Source organism: Pinus tabuliformis, chromosome 6 (genome assembly GCF_031772625.1).
Source record: "Pinus tabuliformis cultivar Carrire ecotype Pingquan chromosome 6, CPIR1, whole genome shotgun sequence".
Taxonomy (NCBI): domain Eukaryota; kingdom Viridiplantae; phylum Streptophyta; class Pinopsida; order Pinales; family Pinaceae; genus Pinus; species Pinus tabuliformis.
Window position 1 is genome coordinate 227561286 of NC_142292.1, and position 18442 is coordinate 227579727.

General features: G+C 41.7%; 1 pseudogene; it reads right to left on the minus strand.

The window, feature by feature from the left end:
* LOC149258262 (aspartic proteinase PCS1-like) overlaps positions 1-18442 on the minus strand; it is a 59549-nt pseudogene that overhangs the window by 17588 nt on the left and 23519 nt on the right.

The window sequence follows — 18442 nt, forward strand, 5'->3', positions numbered from 1 at the left end:
AAGACTTTCTAATGACAAACAAGACAAATAAGAACAATCCTTCCCTAAATATGCTTTTACAATATGAGAAATCAAGTGTTTTAGATCCTACCTGTAATCCAATGCTGTTGCAGTAGTCTAGCTTCGTTGATCCAGATGAGCTCCTCCTTCCCTTCGAAACCTACATTCATTAACAATCAAACAATTAAATAGCACCTGAATATCACATAAAATAAAACATATTTAACATATAGACCAAGGAGTATATGAAACAACTCATAAATAACAAATTGTTGAGAAGAATGGACTAATTTGTATTAAAAGGTAACAAAAGGAACCATTACAACCTGAGCCTTGGTGTTGTGCAAGCTCCTCCCAGGGTCCACAAGAGTTCTCCCTTACTCTGATCAGCTCACCCACCTCCCAATGGAAACAAGTAAAGATGGTAATCTCTCCTCACAAGCTTCTACAAGGAAGTCCTAATTCCAGTAGCATCTACCCTTAGGAATGTTCAGCTTTCAACCTCTCCTCCCTTTGGCCCAAAGCCTGTATTTATAGTGCTCTAGAGGAAGTTATTCAGGTTCACCATCAATGGGATAATCCCCTCTTTGGATGGGATAGCTCCCCTATTGATGGGATAAGTTCCTCTTTGGTAGGGATACAAGAACCATCTGGAGGCGCTTCATACACGTCAAACATGCTTCTAGAAGACTCTAGAAATGACCACAAGTAACTTTTTTGGAGTGAAACTTGTGCCTTTTGACCTTTATAGGAGTACGCACCCACCCCTTTACATACAGAGCATACAAGTACGCAGGTATTGTGAAATTGGGTTGCGTACTCGCAGGTAAGGCTAAGAGAAACTGCGTACCAGAGATAATTGACTTTAAATGACTTTTCTCTCTTTCTTGAAGTTTGACATGGAGAGCAGAGGCATGAGACTTGCCAAGGAGGATAGTATGACAGTGGATGAAGCCATACTAACTGTAAATAGTCATGGTGACATTTTTTAGTGTAACAGATTGCCCCCTAAAGTGAGAAGCCTGTAGTAGATTAGGGTTTTTATGATCTAGGAAGGGTGAAGTACTTTATCATTTCAAGGAGTATCTTGCGGAGGACCTGGTCAAAACCTGTAAATATTCAACACAAAATACATATATAAGATGATATCATCGCTGAGGTAGGCATTCCCATACTCAGATTGAAAACTTTAACTAACAATCTAACTACTGCTCTGATACAAGAATGATTTTGCAGTACATCACAATCATAGACTTTTGTAGACACAGTATGGACGCAGCCATCTATTTATGATTAGTCTACTGTATAATGAATACAAAACTCCTCGCAGCCTGGATGGTGGAAACTAGATCCAGGGTCTTCATTTCTACTTCTCGAATTGGTATGATTCTATCCATGCGAATGAATGAGTTGATGTCGATCATGGTAGAAACCACTTGATTACCAGTCAATGATGTAAACCGTTAACAAGTGTGAGAGAGACCACCAGTAATGTCAATGGTTCTCAAAGTACCCAGTACAATCCATGAAATGTGAATGAATGAGTTGATGTCGAACACGTCACGGAATCCTTCGATCGAAAGTTAATGATGTAAACTGTCGTCCAAGGCGAGAAACCTGCCATTGATGCATGCAGACTTCAAGGTACTGACGATTTCTAAGTCATCTTTCTAGATAATGTGCTGATTTTGATAGAAAGCGACCCGTTGCAGGCAACCCCACAACACGAAATCATTGTTCAAGTTGAAGAAATGTTGTTGTAAGGACTGACTCAGGGATGGTCAAGTGGATGACAAGTATTTTGCATATGAATGGTTTATTTGCAGAGACCTCTTGAACACATAACGACACGACAGATGGCTTGGTGACGATTGACCCAAAGTTAATTCCCGGAAACGGTTGAAGACTTTCAAAGTGGTTTGATCAACTTTAAGGCAAAGGATTTCCCAACCCAGGTGAATGAAAAGTGTCGTGTTCAAGAGCGGTGATAAGGTTCTTCTGTAACAAAGGATAACAAATCGGTTCATTCTTCTCTTTTTCCCCCACCATTTCTGGCAAGTACCTCTTTATTTTTTACAAGCTTGAGGAGGATAACATATGCTTGATTATAAGCTCATCCTTCGGATGAGTCCAACTTAGTTTAGATTCGGACCCTAAGAAGGAGTGGTCCGTTCCTGTTTGTAATCGAACAGGTCCTTTACTGTGAAATTTTAATGAGTCCAGTATAGGACAAAACTCGGCGTTTTTCAATTTTAGAGAGTCTGAAAAAACTAAAGAAGACTCCAAGGTGACTTTTTCGTAAATTTGTGTCTCCCAAGTCCGAAAAAGTATAAAATAATACTTGAGAGAACCGCTTGATCTTGCGACCAAGGAGTACTTTCATGATTAGTGTCTCTGACCTGAAAAGAAAAAAGCGATCAAAGACATGTCATTTTATTTCCATATCGAGTTTGAAACGACAAAAACCCGGCAATCGTTTCTTGTTTTTACGGTCAGAAAAGAGCTATAAGGGGACCGTCTTTTAATTCCGTTTTAACAAGTGTAAAAGAAACGCTCGGCAATCTTTTCATTTTTTAGGAGTCAGAAAAGAGCTTAAAAGATGACTCTGATGTTTTGGTTCATGAAAAATGATGATTTTAGTCTAAAGTCCTTTTGTCCTGCACAAAAATGACACATTACTCATACCTGTTTAAGATGGGTAAAAATACATTGAAAAATACCTTTTCATGGTGAAAAATAAACAAAATTAGCATTCATTCATCCAAAAAACCTATAAAAAGATTTTTTACCATGTCATTTTTACCATTTTACTGTTGAGGTTGAGAAAAGGGCTTTTGACAAGAAAACTTCCCGTGGACTTTGCGGAGAATCCGACCGTCAGAATCGAGCGCCGTCTCTTTCAGGTATTTCACAACATCCTCCTCTTCAAGTTCATCCATTTAGAATTTCATTTCAAGTTTTAGTTTGATTTTTTGGAGGGTTTAGGGTTTTAAAATTCGTTTCTCAGGGGACGCAGGTGCCCCATGGGCGACCTGCGTACCCCGACTTTTTCGTATATGGGAAAAAGGTCGGGGTACGCAGCCCACCTTCAGAATAGCTGCGTACCGCCGCTCTGTTTTCTCAATGCGGGGTGCGTACCCCGTGAAACGCGGATTTTGAAACCCCAAACCCCAATTTTAACCAACCAAATTTTGTTTAATGAATTCTAATCATTGTTTTTTGGTGTGTAGGTCACTCACCATGCTAGATTGGCGTGAAAGAGAACACGAAGACGTTGATTTGTCCGCAATAGGTCATCAACCTTCTATTGATGCGTTAAAGGCATGCGGTCTCTACAAGTACTGGGCCATACCTGGCATGAGGGCCCAGGTGCCATTCTTAGAGTGGCTGGTTGAAAGGTGGAATATTCAGGATCAATGTTTTTACATCGGAGAAAACCAGCTCGAGATAGAGTCCTCCGACATATACATTCTCACTGGCTTGCCTAACAGGGGCGAGCAACTTTCTCTATTCGGGACTAGGCCGGTTGGCCAATCCCTTGCTAGTCTCCGGCTAGAGTGGTGCAACAATCAAAACTAGGAGAAGGGGATAGAAATCAAGTAAATATCCCAACCTGAACTTATGGTAATTGCCTTTACAGTTACCAGACTTTGTGGCACTGCCGCTTTGCACATAGCCATTGGTTCCCAAATGCGAATGGCTGTAGATTGCTTTCGAGGCACGATTTTCAACTGGTGCGATGCTGTGTTGGCCAATATGAAGGGCCAACTAACCAGGGCAAAGAACGGACAACTGAAGACCTTTGGATATGGGCCTTTAGTTGTGAGCTTTTCCCTAGAGAGAGTTCCAATGCTGATCCCCCAGCATCTTACAGTTCCAGTTGGGGCTCCTCGGGAGCCTAAGCTGACGAGATGGGTTGCGGTAATGGCCCGGCATCCTGATGAGGGAGCAGCAGTTGTTCGATTTCCTGATGGTTACTTTCACTGGCTGGAGGGCCAGGTCTTTGCGATTCAGGATTTTCCGTACGCTGGAATGGATTTTCGCAATGATCCGGACATGGTTCTTCCACAGGGAGAACAATGGGACGACAGAGGTATTTCATTTTTCACAAGTTTTTTAGATTATCTATTTTTTTGTTTTTTATATATCGTCTCAAAACTGACAGCACAAATTTTCAAAATGCAGATGTAGGTCCACGGCGTCTGGCCAATCTCCGGGCTTTTGAGAGAAGAGTACCAGCTGTACCAGCACCGGCCCCACAGGATGCGGCCGCAGAGACCTTAGCTGAGCTGGAACAGGATCTAGAGCGTCTGACGGCGGGTATACCAGAGACCACTATAGATGACATTCCTATCCGACTTCAGCACTACGTGGTCGCAGTCCCAGGACCTTTCAGGAGGTTCCTGTGTAGGGTGGCGCGGGCAGTGGTCTCGTATAGAGAGCACCACCAGTGATTGGCTAGTCACTTTTGTAGACACATGTGACATTTTTGGTTTTTTGCACTTATCATTTTTGCCGATCATAAGGTGTTTTTCAACCTATGATCGAAGACGATGTATATTTTTTGACACACTCCTATCTATATATATCATTATTACCGGCTTATTTTGTTAAACATGTGTGATGAAATGTTTATAAATTTACATTTATGATTGTTACAAATGTCTATTTAACATTCGAGACGCCATTGCATCTGCTAATGTATTTAAAGACCTTGGAATATGCTGATATTCAATGTAATCAAATTCACGTTCCAAGAGACGCACCCTCAAAAACAATCTTAATAACACCAGATTTCTAATGGCATAGACTCTATTAAGCTGTAATACAACGAGTTCAGAATCTAATCTCACTATCAAACTCCGAATCCCAAATGAAATAGATTCAGATAATAATTCAATCACTGCACTTAGTCTGTATTCTGCAATGTTGTTTGTTGTTTGACCGAGGCTCACCCCATGCATAGAAACTAACTCGTCAGAGGGCGAATAGATAACCCAAGCTGCGGAAGAGATATTCCGTGTACTACGACAAGCACCATTAGCAAATCCAATGTACATTTGGAGAGGCGTCGACATCTGCAATATCAAGAGTAAAACCAAGATAAGCCAGAATAACGACAAAACACACTCTTTTAAACTAAGCACACAATCTAAACTAAGCAACATACCAGCTAGAAAGAAAACTAACCTAACTAGAACTAACTAAATCTCCATACCCACCATTTAAGCATAATACCTCTTTAGGTAAAGTCCATTTCTGGGCTTACCCAAAGAGTCCCCATCAAAATCTACCAGCTCATAGGCCCCTTTTGCTAGCTTTCGCTTGACAATGTAGGGCCCATGCCACATGGGAACGAATTTTCCAGCGCCTAATTTATCGTTAGCTTGATCATATAATAGCACTAGGTCTCCTTCCGAAAAATTACGAGGGGTAACGTTACGATCATACTGAGCTTTCATCCTTTTTTCATGAGTCTCGATTTCCAAAGCAGCATCTCGTCGAGTCTCATCTAATTTAGCTAAGTATAACAGACGCTTCTCCTCTTCGGAAGTAGCTGGGAGTAATTCGATAGCCATTTGAAGTGATGGGATTTCGCATTCAATGGGCAACACTGCTTCCAAACCATAAACTAGTTGGAAAGGAGTGAACCCTGTTGATGTTTTTACTGAGGTTCGATATGCCCAAAGCGCTGAAAATAACATGCTGTGCCAATTCTACCGATGAATAGCAATGATTCGTCGGATCATGATAACTAGAACTTTGTTGATGGATTCAACCAAACCGTTTGCTTGAGGATAATAAGGAGTAGAACTATCATGGCGTAAACCAAGCTGGCTTATAAGTTCTGTCATCATAATATTTCGAAAATGGCACCCATGGTCAGTGATTATTGCTTGTGGGACACCAAACCTAGCAATAATATGATTGAATATGAAAATCGTTGCTGTTTTGCCGCTTGCCTCGAATGTAGGCATCGCATCGGCCCATTTAGTAAAATAATCAACCGCAAGGATGATATACGCATTCCCCTCGGCCGAGTGAGGGTTACAAGTAATAAAATCAATACTCCATTTAGCAAAAGGACCAACGGCAATTATAGGGTGGAGAGGAGCAGGTGGTGCGCGCATCTTGCGATTAAACACTTGACAGTTGTGGCATTTTCGGACCGCAATGATACAATCTTTAAACATGGACGGCCAGAAATAGCTAGCATGCAACACCTTCTGAGCTGTGGCATACCCAGACATATGACTGCCACATGCTTCAGAATGACAGTCATTCAAAACCCTTTCTACCTCTTCATGAGTTAAGCAACGACAAAAAACCAAGTCTGCCCCACGACGATAAAGAGTATCTCCAATAATTCTGTATTGTTGGGACTGGAATCGAATTTTCCGGCGTTCCGACTTTGAAGCTTTGGGCCAAAAGGATTGGGTTTGGAGATAGACGATTATATCCCCATACCACGGATCTAAAGTGTTGATAAGAAACAGAGATTCGTCCGCAATGGGTTCCTCTGCCACAGTTTCCGTGTCAGCACGCGGGAAGTCACACATCAATTCCGCAAAAACTAAGGATTTCTTAGACTTGGACTTCTCGAACTCCAAATCGAACTCCTGCAGGATAACAATCCATTTGGAGTACTTGCCCCCTAGCAATTGTTTTGTCAAAATGTAGATCATAGGGTTGCAATCCGAAATTACTGTATTTTTACGAAGAAGAATGTAATGACGAAAACGCTGGACAGCCTGAACAGCTGTCAGGGCCAATTTCTCCACATGCAAATATTTTAGCTCAGTGGGATTTAACGTCCTACTAAGATAATATATCACATGTTCCATTCCAATTCGTCCTCCTGAACTAAGACCATTCCAATGGTGGAGTGGGAGGCGGCGAGAAACAAAAAGTAGTCCTGGTTGTAGTTGGGAGGATGCAGCAACGGTGCATGGGTCAACGCGTGCTTAAGTGCATCAAAAGATTTCTGAGCTATCTCATCCCAAGAAGATTGAGTCTTTTGTTTCAACAACCAGGTGAAACCCTTTGTAACCTCGGCGTAGTTAGGAATGAATCAACGTAAAAAGTTTTCTTTCCCCTGCAAACTTTGGAGTTGGCGCAAACTCGAAGGAGGAGGCAGTTTGATGATGGCTTCGACCTTTGAGGGATCAACGTGGATACTGTCTTTTGAAACGACAAATCCTAGCAATCGTCCCACTTCTATGCAGAAGACACATTTGTGTGGGTTCAACCGAATTCGATAATGCCAGCACCTCATAAAAATAGCGTGTAAGTGGACAAGGTGATCAGCTCGATGTAAAGAATGAGCAGGAAAATCATCGAGATACGATTGCACAATGTGCTTGATGTCGTGAAACGCGTAAGACATTGCCCGTTGGAAAGTGGCTCCGACATTCTTAAGTCCGAAAGGTAATTTGCAGTAAGCAAATGTCCCCCAAGGACAAATGAAAGCCGTTTTTGGTTGATCGGTAGGTAGAATATTAATTTGGTTGTAACCGGAAAAACCGTCCATAAAGGAAAATATTTCACTGCCGGCACAATCATCGATTATTTGATCGATATAGGGCATAGGATAGTTGTCTTTTGGACAAGCACGATTTATATCCCTATAATCGATACATATCCTTATTGTTCCTTGTTTCTTGTTAACCGGAAAAATATTCGATACCCAATCCGTTAACGGGATCGAATAAATGAAACCTGCTTTCAACAACTTCTCGACTTCTGCTTTAATCGCAGCCGCTTTCCTAGGGTGTATCTGACGCAGACATTGCCGAACGGGTTTAGCGTCCGGGTAGGTCTTGATTTCATGAACAACAATGGAGGGATCAATTCCTGGCATTTCCTCATAGGACCAGGCAAACACGTCGCGGAATTCTTGAAATAGGACCTTGTATGTTTGAATTTCGTCATCTGTACACGAGGCACCTATATGAATGTTTTCAATAACTCCGGTTTTGACTGAAATGTCAATGGCAATAGTTTGGGAAATATTTCCCAAATTCAACTCAGAATCAGGATGTTTCATGGGATTCTGAGCGTCCTTGACATATTCAGCTGTAAAAATTGATGAAAAATCATTTTCAAAGTCATCACCCTCAGGTAAAAATGAAAATTTATGATGAAGATCTTCCCATGGTAGATCGTCTACACTTAGGATTTCGCGAAGTTGTTCGTCAGATGACACGACTTCAGGAAACGTTATCCATTCTGAGGTTGATGTGAAAAGTGATTCCTCACGGAAAACATTCATTTGGTCGAATTGGGTTGAACTGGAGTCGGAAAAAGACTGCACAGCCTCATAAGCAATTTCATATGGACTCAAAGGCATTGCATTACCGAAGGAGTCTATTTCAGATTCAGATGGGACAATCCAAGGATCATCATAAATAATAGTGTCTGAAGTAATCATATGAATGGATGCGAATGAAGGGTCTGCATTGATCGAAGGAAAAGGAAAAGTTCCCAGTAAACCAGAATCTTTAACTAATCCTACACCAACATCCTTGTAAGGGATAGTCGTTTTACCGACATGCTGGATACTCTCTGAAGAGGCTGGGTCAGATGAAAAGTAAGCCAGCTGGTCTATCGTCACGATCTTACCATTATGTGGAAACTTTATAACTCTGAAGACCGATGACACGACCGCTGTCATAGTGTAAGACCAACTGCGACCCAAAAAAAGGTTGTAGTCTAGAGGGGCATCAACCACCTCCACATCCAGACTAACGGTTTTTCCTTCAACCCCTATAGGCAAATCCTGTAGAATGCCAAACGGATGGAACCCACAGCCATCAAAGGCCTTAAGAATCATCGGGGATTGGTTCAGTGAAGGAGAACCAAGCGATCTCCAACATTGAATCGACATAATACACGTAGAAGCTCCTTCATCAATTACAGTCCGATGAATAGGCCTGTTTTTAACTATCACTGGAATCTGGAAAGCCATTTGATGAGGGAGACGCGGTGCACTATTTTCTAGATCAAAGATTATCAGGTTCGGGTCCTGAATATCAACATCTCCTATAGCCGACAAGAGTAATTTTCGTTGTGCTGGGCATGATTGCAACACTTCCAAAGCCGACATTGCTGAGGGTGAAACAGCTAAATCCTCAACAATGTTATAATTCTGAGCTGCTCTCGCATGCGGATTGAAAGCAGACTTTCAAAATATACCCTTGGCGGGCGGTTTAATTACCAAGTCCGGGTTAGGTTTTTCGATCTGTAGTGGATCGGAACCGGGAGCTGAGGTTGATGGATTAGAATGAGAAGATTCTGCTTCTTTACCATCAACAGGATTCTTACTACCATAATCTTGCGATCGAGTCACAATCCGTACATGAGACATCATCAATATGGGTTCTTCACTGGCACTCGAGGAAGAACCTATCATTTTACTCTCCTGCTTCGGAAGTGGATATTTCAAAATAGCAGGAGTTGGGGAACCTTTAACGATTTTCACGACCTCTGCCCGATGAGGGCAATCTCTTGTGAAATGATCTTCTTCACAAATTAAACAAGGATAGCGAGGTTTGCGCTTTTCGTCGTTAGATTCCGACTTCTCTTTTTTCTCTTTTGGAGCCTTGTCTGCTTTATCCTTCTTCTTACCTTTCTTCTTACCACCGTTTTTTGATTTAGCCGTAGATGACTCTACAGCGTGAATATCGGCAGTAATTTCAGGAGAAGATTCTCCTGTCGGGGAGTCCGGTAAGGTTATTATTGGAGAAGAATTCTTTGAGGATTTCTTCTTATTTTTAGTATTCACCGTACCAATCATGCCATCAACAGCATGAGACCCCGAAGGAGCAGCATCGATTTGATTCGACTTAGGAAGATCTGGGATCTTCTCGTGCAACGTACCCGACTGAGTGTAAACTAAGTCAAGGTACTGGGCTTGAGCAATGACTTGCTCCTCAGTAACTACTTCGGCCTTAGCTACATCTTCAGTAATCTTCGGTAATAATGATTTTACAAACCATTCAGCTAAGATTTGGTCCGGGATAAAAACTTTCACTAAATGTCTTCGACGTCTCCATTCATGAATATGATCGGAAATATAGGTGGAGGTCGACTGTTTTAATGAAGTTAATAGCTCTGTGCCATTATCGTATATGACCGGCAACTGAAAATGAGTTAGGAACGAGGTAGCTAACTGGCTGAAATTGTAAAAAGAGGCCCGTGGTAACTCAATGTACCACTTGGCCGCGAGACCAATGAGCGTACGCTGGAAAAGACGTAAGCGGATCGAATCATCCGAGATAGAATTGGAAGCACACCAGAGGTGGTAAGTCATCACGTGATTGGACGGATCCTCTCCAGACTTACCTTCGAACTTGGGTATATCACTGGGCAACTTATTTGGCATTGGCGGCCAGAACGGAAGATATTGAATTGGATCGTTCGTTAGGCGCGTCAAGTCGGGTAAATCCAAAGTTGCGATAAACGGTAATTGCCGATTAGGATCTCTAAAACTCTGGGTCACAAGACTAGTCCCAGGAGGAGGATATCCAGGATAACTTGGAACAGGAATCACATTCGGGATATTATATCCTCCTGGAAAACTAGGATTAACCGAACCGTACTGGGGTTGTTGAGGTTGTTGATAAGTGTACCCTGGATACGGTTGATACTGGTAAACCGGTTGTTGGACAGCAGGACCGAATTGGTACTGTCCCTGGTACTATTGGTAGGTAAACTGAGGTTGACTTGTTACAACAGTACTTAAACCAGGCTGCCCTACAGGCATCTGGACCGTTGTTTGAATCGTAGATCTGGACAACGGTAAAGATGTCTGAGGAGTGGTTGCAGAGACAGTAGAAACCGGAGCTGTCGATAGTCCAGAAGTAAGTGCAGTAGATGTCGCGGTAGTTGCAGTAGCCGTTTGAGATGGAGTACTAGGTGCAATTGGCGGCTGAGTAACTACCGAATTTACAGAAGTTTGAACATTTGACTGGACAGGTTGCGGTTGCTGGGTCGAACCAAAAACTACGGGTTGTCCAGTTTGAGGTAACAACTGTATACTTGGCTGCAACACCTGTTGACCTTGTGATGGATCCCACACTATCATTCCGGGGTATTGACACGTAACAGGTTGAGGATACTGAGATCCATAACCGGATTGAGGATAGGATTGATAACTGAAAGGTACAGTTCCCATACCTTGAACATATGACTGACCTTGAGGTGGTTGATAACCTTGACTCGAGTATTGACCTTGAGGTTGATAACCTTGGGGTAAATACTGATACTGGGGTTGACCTTGACCTTGAGGTTGATACCCTTGAGGTTGATACCCTTGGGGTTGATACCCTTGAGGTAAATATTGATACTGAGGTTGACCCTGGGGTACATATTGAGGCTGGGGTTGACCTTGAGGCATGTATTGTACCATAGGTACATACTGACCTTGAGGCTGCCCCCCAGACACAATTTGTGTACCTTGAGGTTGCCCCCTAGGCGTTAATTGAGGCTGCCCCCCAGGTGGTAATTGACCACCTTGAGGTTGAGAAACGGGAACTGAACCTGACATCATGTAAATGTCCCCTACACCCAACGGTGTATTACCATTGTTTCCAGCTAATAACCCATGATCAATGGGTTGAGGAGATGCCCCCGCAAAGGTACCAGAAAGTGACTGATACCCGGTGGGAACAGAAGGACCGCCGTGTAAGAAAGATTCAGGAGATTGAGTGAACACGGACGACTGACCAGACATATTTACAGGAGTATAAATACCTCCAGGTGGAAAAGGAGTACGATGTGGAGAAAAACCTACCCCTGAGTTGTCTAAATAATTGGTTAACGAAAGGTACCAAGTAGTACTTCTAGGAGGACTGTAAAAGATAGATTCACGCTCCCTTAGATCAATAGTAGGTTGATCTTCAAGGATAGATACACCTAGTTCTTCCTCTGGAGCAAGTTCTTCAATAGCTATCAAACCAGTAGGAAGATTTTCGGTGATGACTCTTTCTACCCTAGGTGAATCTGGTACACTAGAAGTTGGAGTAACAGGTTCAGATATTTCAGGTTCTTCGCCTATATCACTAGTAGATGAAAAACTACCAGCAAGCTCAGAAACTTCAACTGCTTCAGGATTATAACCTGTTTCTAGACTTTGGTAATCTTGATGGACTACCAATGAAGACTCTCCTTCTTCTGGTGAACCTACTCTACTGCTGCTAGGAGGAGTTACAAGGACCTTTAAACCTTCGTAATGACTTGGGACGTCTTGAGGAGGTTCACCCCGAAGTCTACGGGATTTCCTCAACAATTCGGCCACAGAAACAACCTCAGGAGACTTGCCCCGAAGTCTACGGGACTGTCTCGGTAATTCCGCCACAGTTAAAAACTTTTAACTACTGCACACGCAAACAAACTAAAATCTCAAAGCAAACCACCTAAAGTCTCTAAAGAACCAAACAAATTTGAATCACACGCCTAAAGAATCTAGGGCGTGAAACCAAGCACAAACAGTAGCCTTCCAGACCGAAAACGCTAGTTGGAGATGAAACCCAACATTGCTGGATTCAGTACAGAAGTGGCGGGTGGAACAGTTACCCCGGCAACCTGCTTAATGAATAGACCGGCACAAGTTCCTCCACTTTAACCGTCTCGAGTGAAGTGAACCCCCCGGAAAATCCAAGTGAGTCTAGCTGACGTCTACTCCAGGTACAGTGGGATCTTCCCTCCACCGTCACCTCGGTAGAATCCTAAAGATAATGGTCACTAAGGTTACCAACCGCAACAAATGCACCTGGGGGAACAGTCTACACTCCAACAACACGCAAGGGTAGAGTATCAAGCTCAATCCCCTTACCGGTTCCTTGACAATAATCCAAGGTTTACCGACAAGTGACCCCTGGCTCCTCGACAATGGTTAATCCGAGGTTTACCGTTTGTAATACGTGCGTGTCTAGCATCGTTCCCAACGAGGGAGGATTGATCCCCTCACTGGTTCGGACACGAGCTCGTGCTTCTCCTTTAAGAGGAGCTTTCCCAGAGTACAAATGAGACAATTGGATTTATTCTATCACAAGATAAGCTACTTGTTTGGTTTTGTTGTCTTGGAGAGTTAATTACTCTCCTACTCCAAGACACTAGCCTGATCTAAATTGGTGTTTCAGAGCCCTAGTAAATAAAAGTTACTACGTTGATTTTACTTTAAGCGTTAATTTTATGGTTTTTCTTAAAGACAAAAGGTATTGGAGATGAAACTGGTGGTGTGTAGACTCGACTCGCAACCACTACAAAGATGCACCTAAGATGATTTACACTACTTTTCTTTTCAATGAATCTCCTAACTAAGAGAGTTGGAAAATGCAAATTTTATAGAAAACAACTTTCTTAGTAAAGACAATCAAAGAAAAAATTCTCTTTATCTTTTCAAAACACACAACTCATGACCACTAATTACTCTACGAAATTTCCTTTTTCTCCCAAAAGTCTACAAATGCTACCAAAGCAAACTTTTTCCAAAAGAATTTTTGTGTTTTTTCTATATTAATAAATCATATAAAACTATTTTATCAAATCGAATTTAACAAATCTAAGACAATCAAATCAAATTCACTCAAAAGCAAATTAAAAGGAATTTTACCTAAAAGCAAAAAATAATGAGGACAAAAGCCTACAAGGATGATTCCCGGATGTTTTGCTTAGTCAAAATACAACTAAGGATCAGTTCATGCAGAATCATAAACTAACCAAAAAACAAAATCGAAATCTTTTTGTTCTTTTTTCTCAAGAATGGAATTCAAGGCTTTAACAAACAAACTTTTCGAGATTCGCAAAGAGAAGACACAAAGGTAGGTCTCTCACTAGGGTGACTTCTATGACAGGCCCGACTCCTAAGAGGACTGATCAAAACCAGGGAGATCCAAAGTTTGACAACCTCTAACGCCAAAGTCACTACAGGACCAGTTAAAAATCAAACCCTAAGGCAAAATCCCTATGAATTCCACCAAAACCCTCGACACTAACGGGACAAGTTCAGGTGAAGATCTTTGATAGTAAACTGATGGATTTGGGCAGTAAAAACAAATTGAAAACAAAATCTAAAGAGAAAAAAGCAAAAATTGAAATTTTCTCAAAATTGACAGGGGTACGCAGGTCATCTGTTCACACAGGCGCGGGTACGCACTGTGCACAAAGACGCAGTGCGTAGAAGTACGCACTGTGTCAAACCCAGAGACTGCGTACTGCTGGCAAGGCTAAGAAAAATAAAAAACTAAATTGACTCTAAGCTAACCCACCCAAATACACAGCTAGACAACCAAAAATCAGAAAACAAACAAATTTTCTCAGACCAAAATATCAAATCAAAAAGAACTCAAACACATTCATGGAGTCCCCAACGGAGTCGCCATTTTGTCACGCGGAAAGAGTCGTTAGTGCAGACACAACCGACCTTCCTAGAAAACCTAAGACTTTCTAATGACAAACAAGACAAACAAGAACAATCCTTCCCTAAATATGCTTTTACAATATGAGAAATCAAGTGTTTTAGATCCTACCTGTAATCCAACGCTGTTGCAGTAGTCCAGCTTCGTTGATCCGGATGAGCTCCTCCTTCCCTTCAAAACCTGCATTCACTAACAATCAAACGATTAAATAGCACCTGAATATCACATAAAATAAAACATATTTAACATATAGACCAAGGAGTATATGAAACAACTCATAAATAACAAATTGTTGAGAAGAATGGACTAATTTGTATTAAAAGGTAACAAAAGGAACCATTACAACCTGAGCCTTGGTGTTGTGCAAGCTCCTCCCAGGGTCCACAAGAGTTCTCCCTTACTCTGATCAACTCACCCACCTCCCAATGGAAACAAGTAAAGATGGTAATCTCTCCTCACAAGCTTCTACAAGGAAGTCCTAATTCCAGCAGCATCTACCCTTAGGAATGTTCAGCTTTCAACCTCTCCTCCCTTTGGCCCAATGCCTATATTTATAGTGCTCTAGAGGAAGTTATTCAGGTCCACCATCAATGGGATAATCCCCTCTTTGGATGGGATAGCTCCCCTATTGATGGGATAAGTTCCTCTTTGATAGGGATACATGAACCATCTGGAGGCGCTTCATACACGTCAAACATGCTTCTAGAAGACTCTAGAAATGACCACAAGTAACTTTTTTGGAGTGAAACTTGCGCCTTTTGACCTTTATAGGAGTACGCACCCACCCCTTTACATACAGAGCGTACAAGTACGCAGGTATTGTGAACTTGGGTTGCGTACTCGCAGGTAAGGCTAAGAGAAACTGCGTACCAGAGATAATTGACTTTAAATGACTTTTCTCTCTTTCTTGAAGTTTGACATGGAGAGCAGAGGCATGAGACTTGCCAAGGAGGATAGTATGACAGTGGATGGAGCCATACTAACTGCAAATAGTCATGGTGACATTTTTTAGTGTAACACAAATGGTTCTGTTGTTGGGATCGAGATCTATCTGAGGGATGTGTGATGTGGCACAAGTGGATACCATCTAAGAAGGACATCTAAAAGTGGATATATCAGAAGCTTTACGAGTTTGCAGCCCAGGAAAACAAGAATCTGCACCTGTTGAAGGAAGAGTGGTTAAATTGATACTTGTATATAGAAGAACACAAAATTTTCTTCTCTTTTCCATGTGAGTTATAAGAATGGTTGGATAAATTAGCAGATGGTCAAGGTACATGGAAGTTGGATAACCCTATTGTGTGGACTCCAGAGCTAGTGAGGTGCTTAGAAGGTTCAAAAAACAAGATCACAAGGGTTGTTGATTATTGGATTGATAGCATTTTGGGTGGATTTATTACCGAGTTCGTGATTGAAACATTTTGGGATGGGGTGCCCTGGGTCAGTTTTGGGGCAAAAGCCCAACTTTTGATGTAAAAAGATGTAAAGTCTCCGCAAATTTTGGACACGGAGTGCGGAGTTAGCTAAGAGTGAAAAAGGGTTTTTACCCTCAGTAATGTAAACTTGAGTCGGTTTTTGAAGATCTACCCATGGTCCGTGGCCCATGGGATTGTATAAATAGGTGTGTCTTAGAGAGTTTAAGGAAGATAGATGGATATAGAAGTCTTTTTTCTATGGGTACGATGGAAGGAGTCTAGAGGGTTAGTGCAGGAAAGTAAGAGGGAAGGATCTATAGCTGAGTGCATAGAGCCCTAGAGTAGTGTCTACAGCTGATTGTGCAGACCCCTGTAGTTGAGTGTATAAGGAAGTATTGAATTTCTAAAACTATACTGAAGATCAATAAAGAACACTATTGCAAAAATTCCTATGTTTTATCTCTTTACTTATGTTATGTATGATTATGATATAGGTTGTGATAAAATGATGTATTTATAAAATAATGATGTGTTGATGCAAGAATTTACTTGATCCATCTTATTATTTGAATGCAATTAATGTTAAGTGGTTACGCGAAGATCATAACACTTTATGTTAAATTTATCAAAGACTTAGGTATATCTGAGTAAATATTGATATAAGGGTAATCTATGGTGCGCGTAAGCAGCTAATTTGCCTGTTCAGGATTGGCAAAAGCCAGTCATAGACCTTCGTGGAGGTCAAGGGGCTGATTGAGGGGAGTTACAACGCTAAGTGTTAAAGGCTTAGAAATATGCAAAAAGGCAGACTAAGTCATAGAAATACATCACATTGATCTCTAGATGCAGAAACTTGGTTCCAACATCCCCCCATACTGCTTTAGGTGATACTTCACTATGCGCTACGTGTATTGATGTCGAAAGATCCAGTAGTGTAGGGATTTATTTGGCGAAACTAACATGAGCCTCGGTCAGGACCCACTAAGCCAACAAATGGTTCCGTTGTTGGGACCAGGATCTGCATAAAGGGATGTGTTATGTCACATCACTAGAATCCAACCAAGAAGGAAATTGAGAAGTGGTTGGATAGAAAGATCCACGAATTTGCGGCGAAGGAAAACATGAATCCGCACCTAACAAAAGAAAAGTGGTTGGATAGATATTTGTACATATATATACATGAAATTTTCTTTTGTACCTTCCCAATTGAACTATACGAGTGGATAGCTAAATTGGCAGATGACCAAGGAAGGTGGAGGCTTGACAATCCAATAGTGTGGACTCTGGAGGTTGTGTGGAGGTTGGAAGTCTCTGAAGATAAGATCATGCACATTGTTTACCATTGGCTTGATTGGGTTATAGGAGGATTTGTTATAGAATTCGTGGTTGACACCTCAGTTAGTTACAGTGAAGTAGAGCGATGCTTCTTCAAGGGACTATGAGGTAAGTATTTGAGGTATTTGAATACTTGGATTAAGATGCTTTTGTGTGAAAAATGGGTTATGCCATTTCCTTAATGTTTGGATATATGTGAAGTGGACGGAGCTTTAGAAACCAAGAAAAAGTTGGTCCTAAATATAGCCCATTGATTGGACCTCCTTCAAGTGACGATGAAGGAGCGATGCAAGCCTCACCGCAAAGCACTATCCAGTTGATAAGGCAGGGTTTTATGTGGATACATCATCCATCCACACCACCTCCACCTTCACCTCCACAACATACACCTTCGCCCACTCCACCACCACCACCACCGCCATTCGACATGTTGAATACAATGAATTTGCTTGTTTTCAAGGGCTTAGGAACTCAGGATCTTAATCAGTTTTGGTTTGTTGCAAAGGCTGTGTGGACAACACAACAAATTATGGATGATAACATAAAAAAGGCACAGTTGGTTACCACTCTGCAGGATCATGCACTGACATGGTAGGTTAAGTATTGCACTGATAATCCATTGGTGTCATTAGCAGATACTCAGACCGCTTTGAACAAATAATTCTTTAAGCATAAGTCTGCCTTGCATTCGGTAATTGGATTTAAGGAAATCATGATGAGGCCTGCTGAAATTCTCTGGAAGCTAGATCAAATATTGAAGTGTGGGATCCATGAAGCTAATATGAATCTCACAGATATTCAGCACCATGAGTGGTTTATAGCCTCACTCCTGCCCCACCTTAGGATTTCTTTATTATAGCAAAAGATAGGAACTCAGGTAGAAGCTCTGGAAATTGCCATGAGATTGCATGAAACCCCTATTCAAGACGCGTCTTTGGGAGTCCAACAAGTTCACTCACAATTGAAGAACCTCTATTTGGAATTGCAGAGCTTGAAAAAAGAAAAGGAGGCCAGGACAAAGGTGCGTGAAGAAGTTTGGTGCCTCAAGTGTAAGAGCCAAGGGCATGATTAGGATCATTGCCCTATCTTCATGAATTATATCACAGCGAGGGTTGATGCCCCTGAGGTAGGAAGCTCTAGCAGGACCAAGTATGGGGCTCATGCTGTTTTGGAGAATTTAGCATCTATGGATAAACACTAATTCACTAGACAAGTAGTTGTGCCTAGAACAACAGTTTAAAGTGTTTTAGACTTTCCCTATAAGCAAGAGAT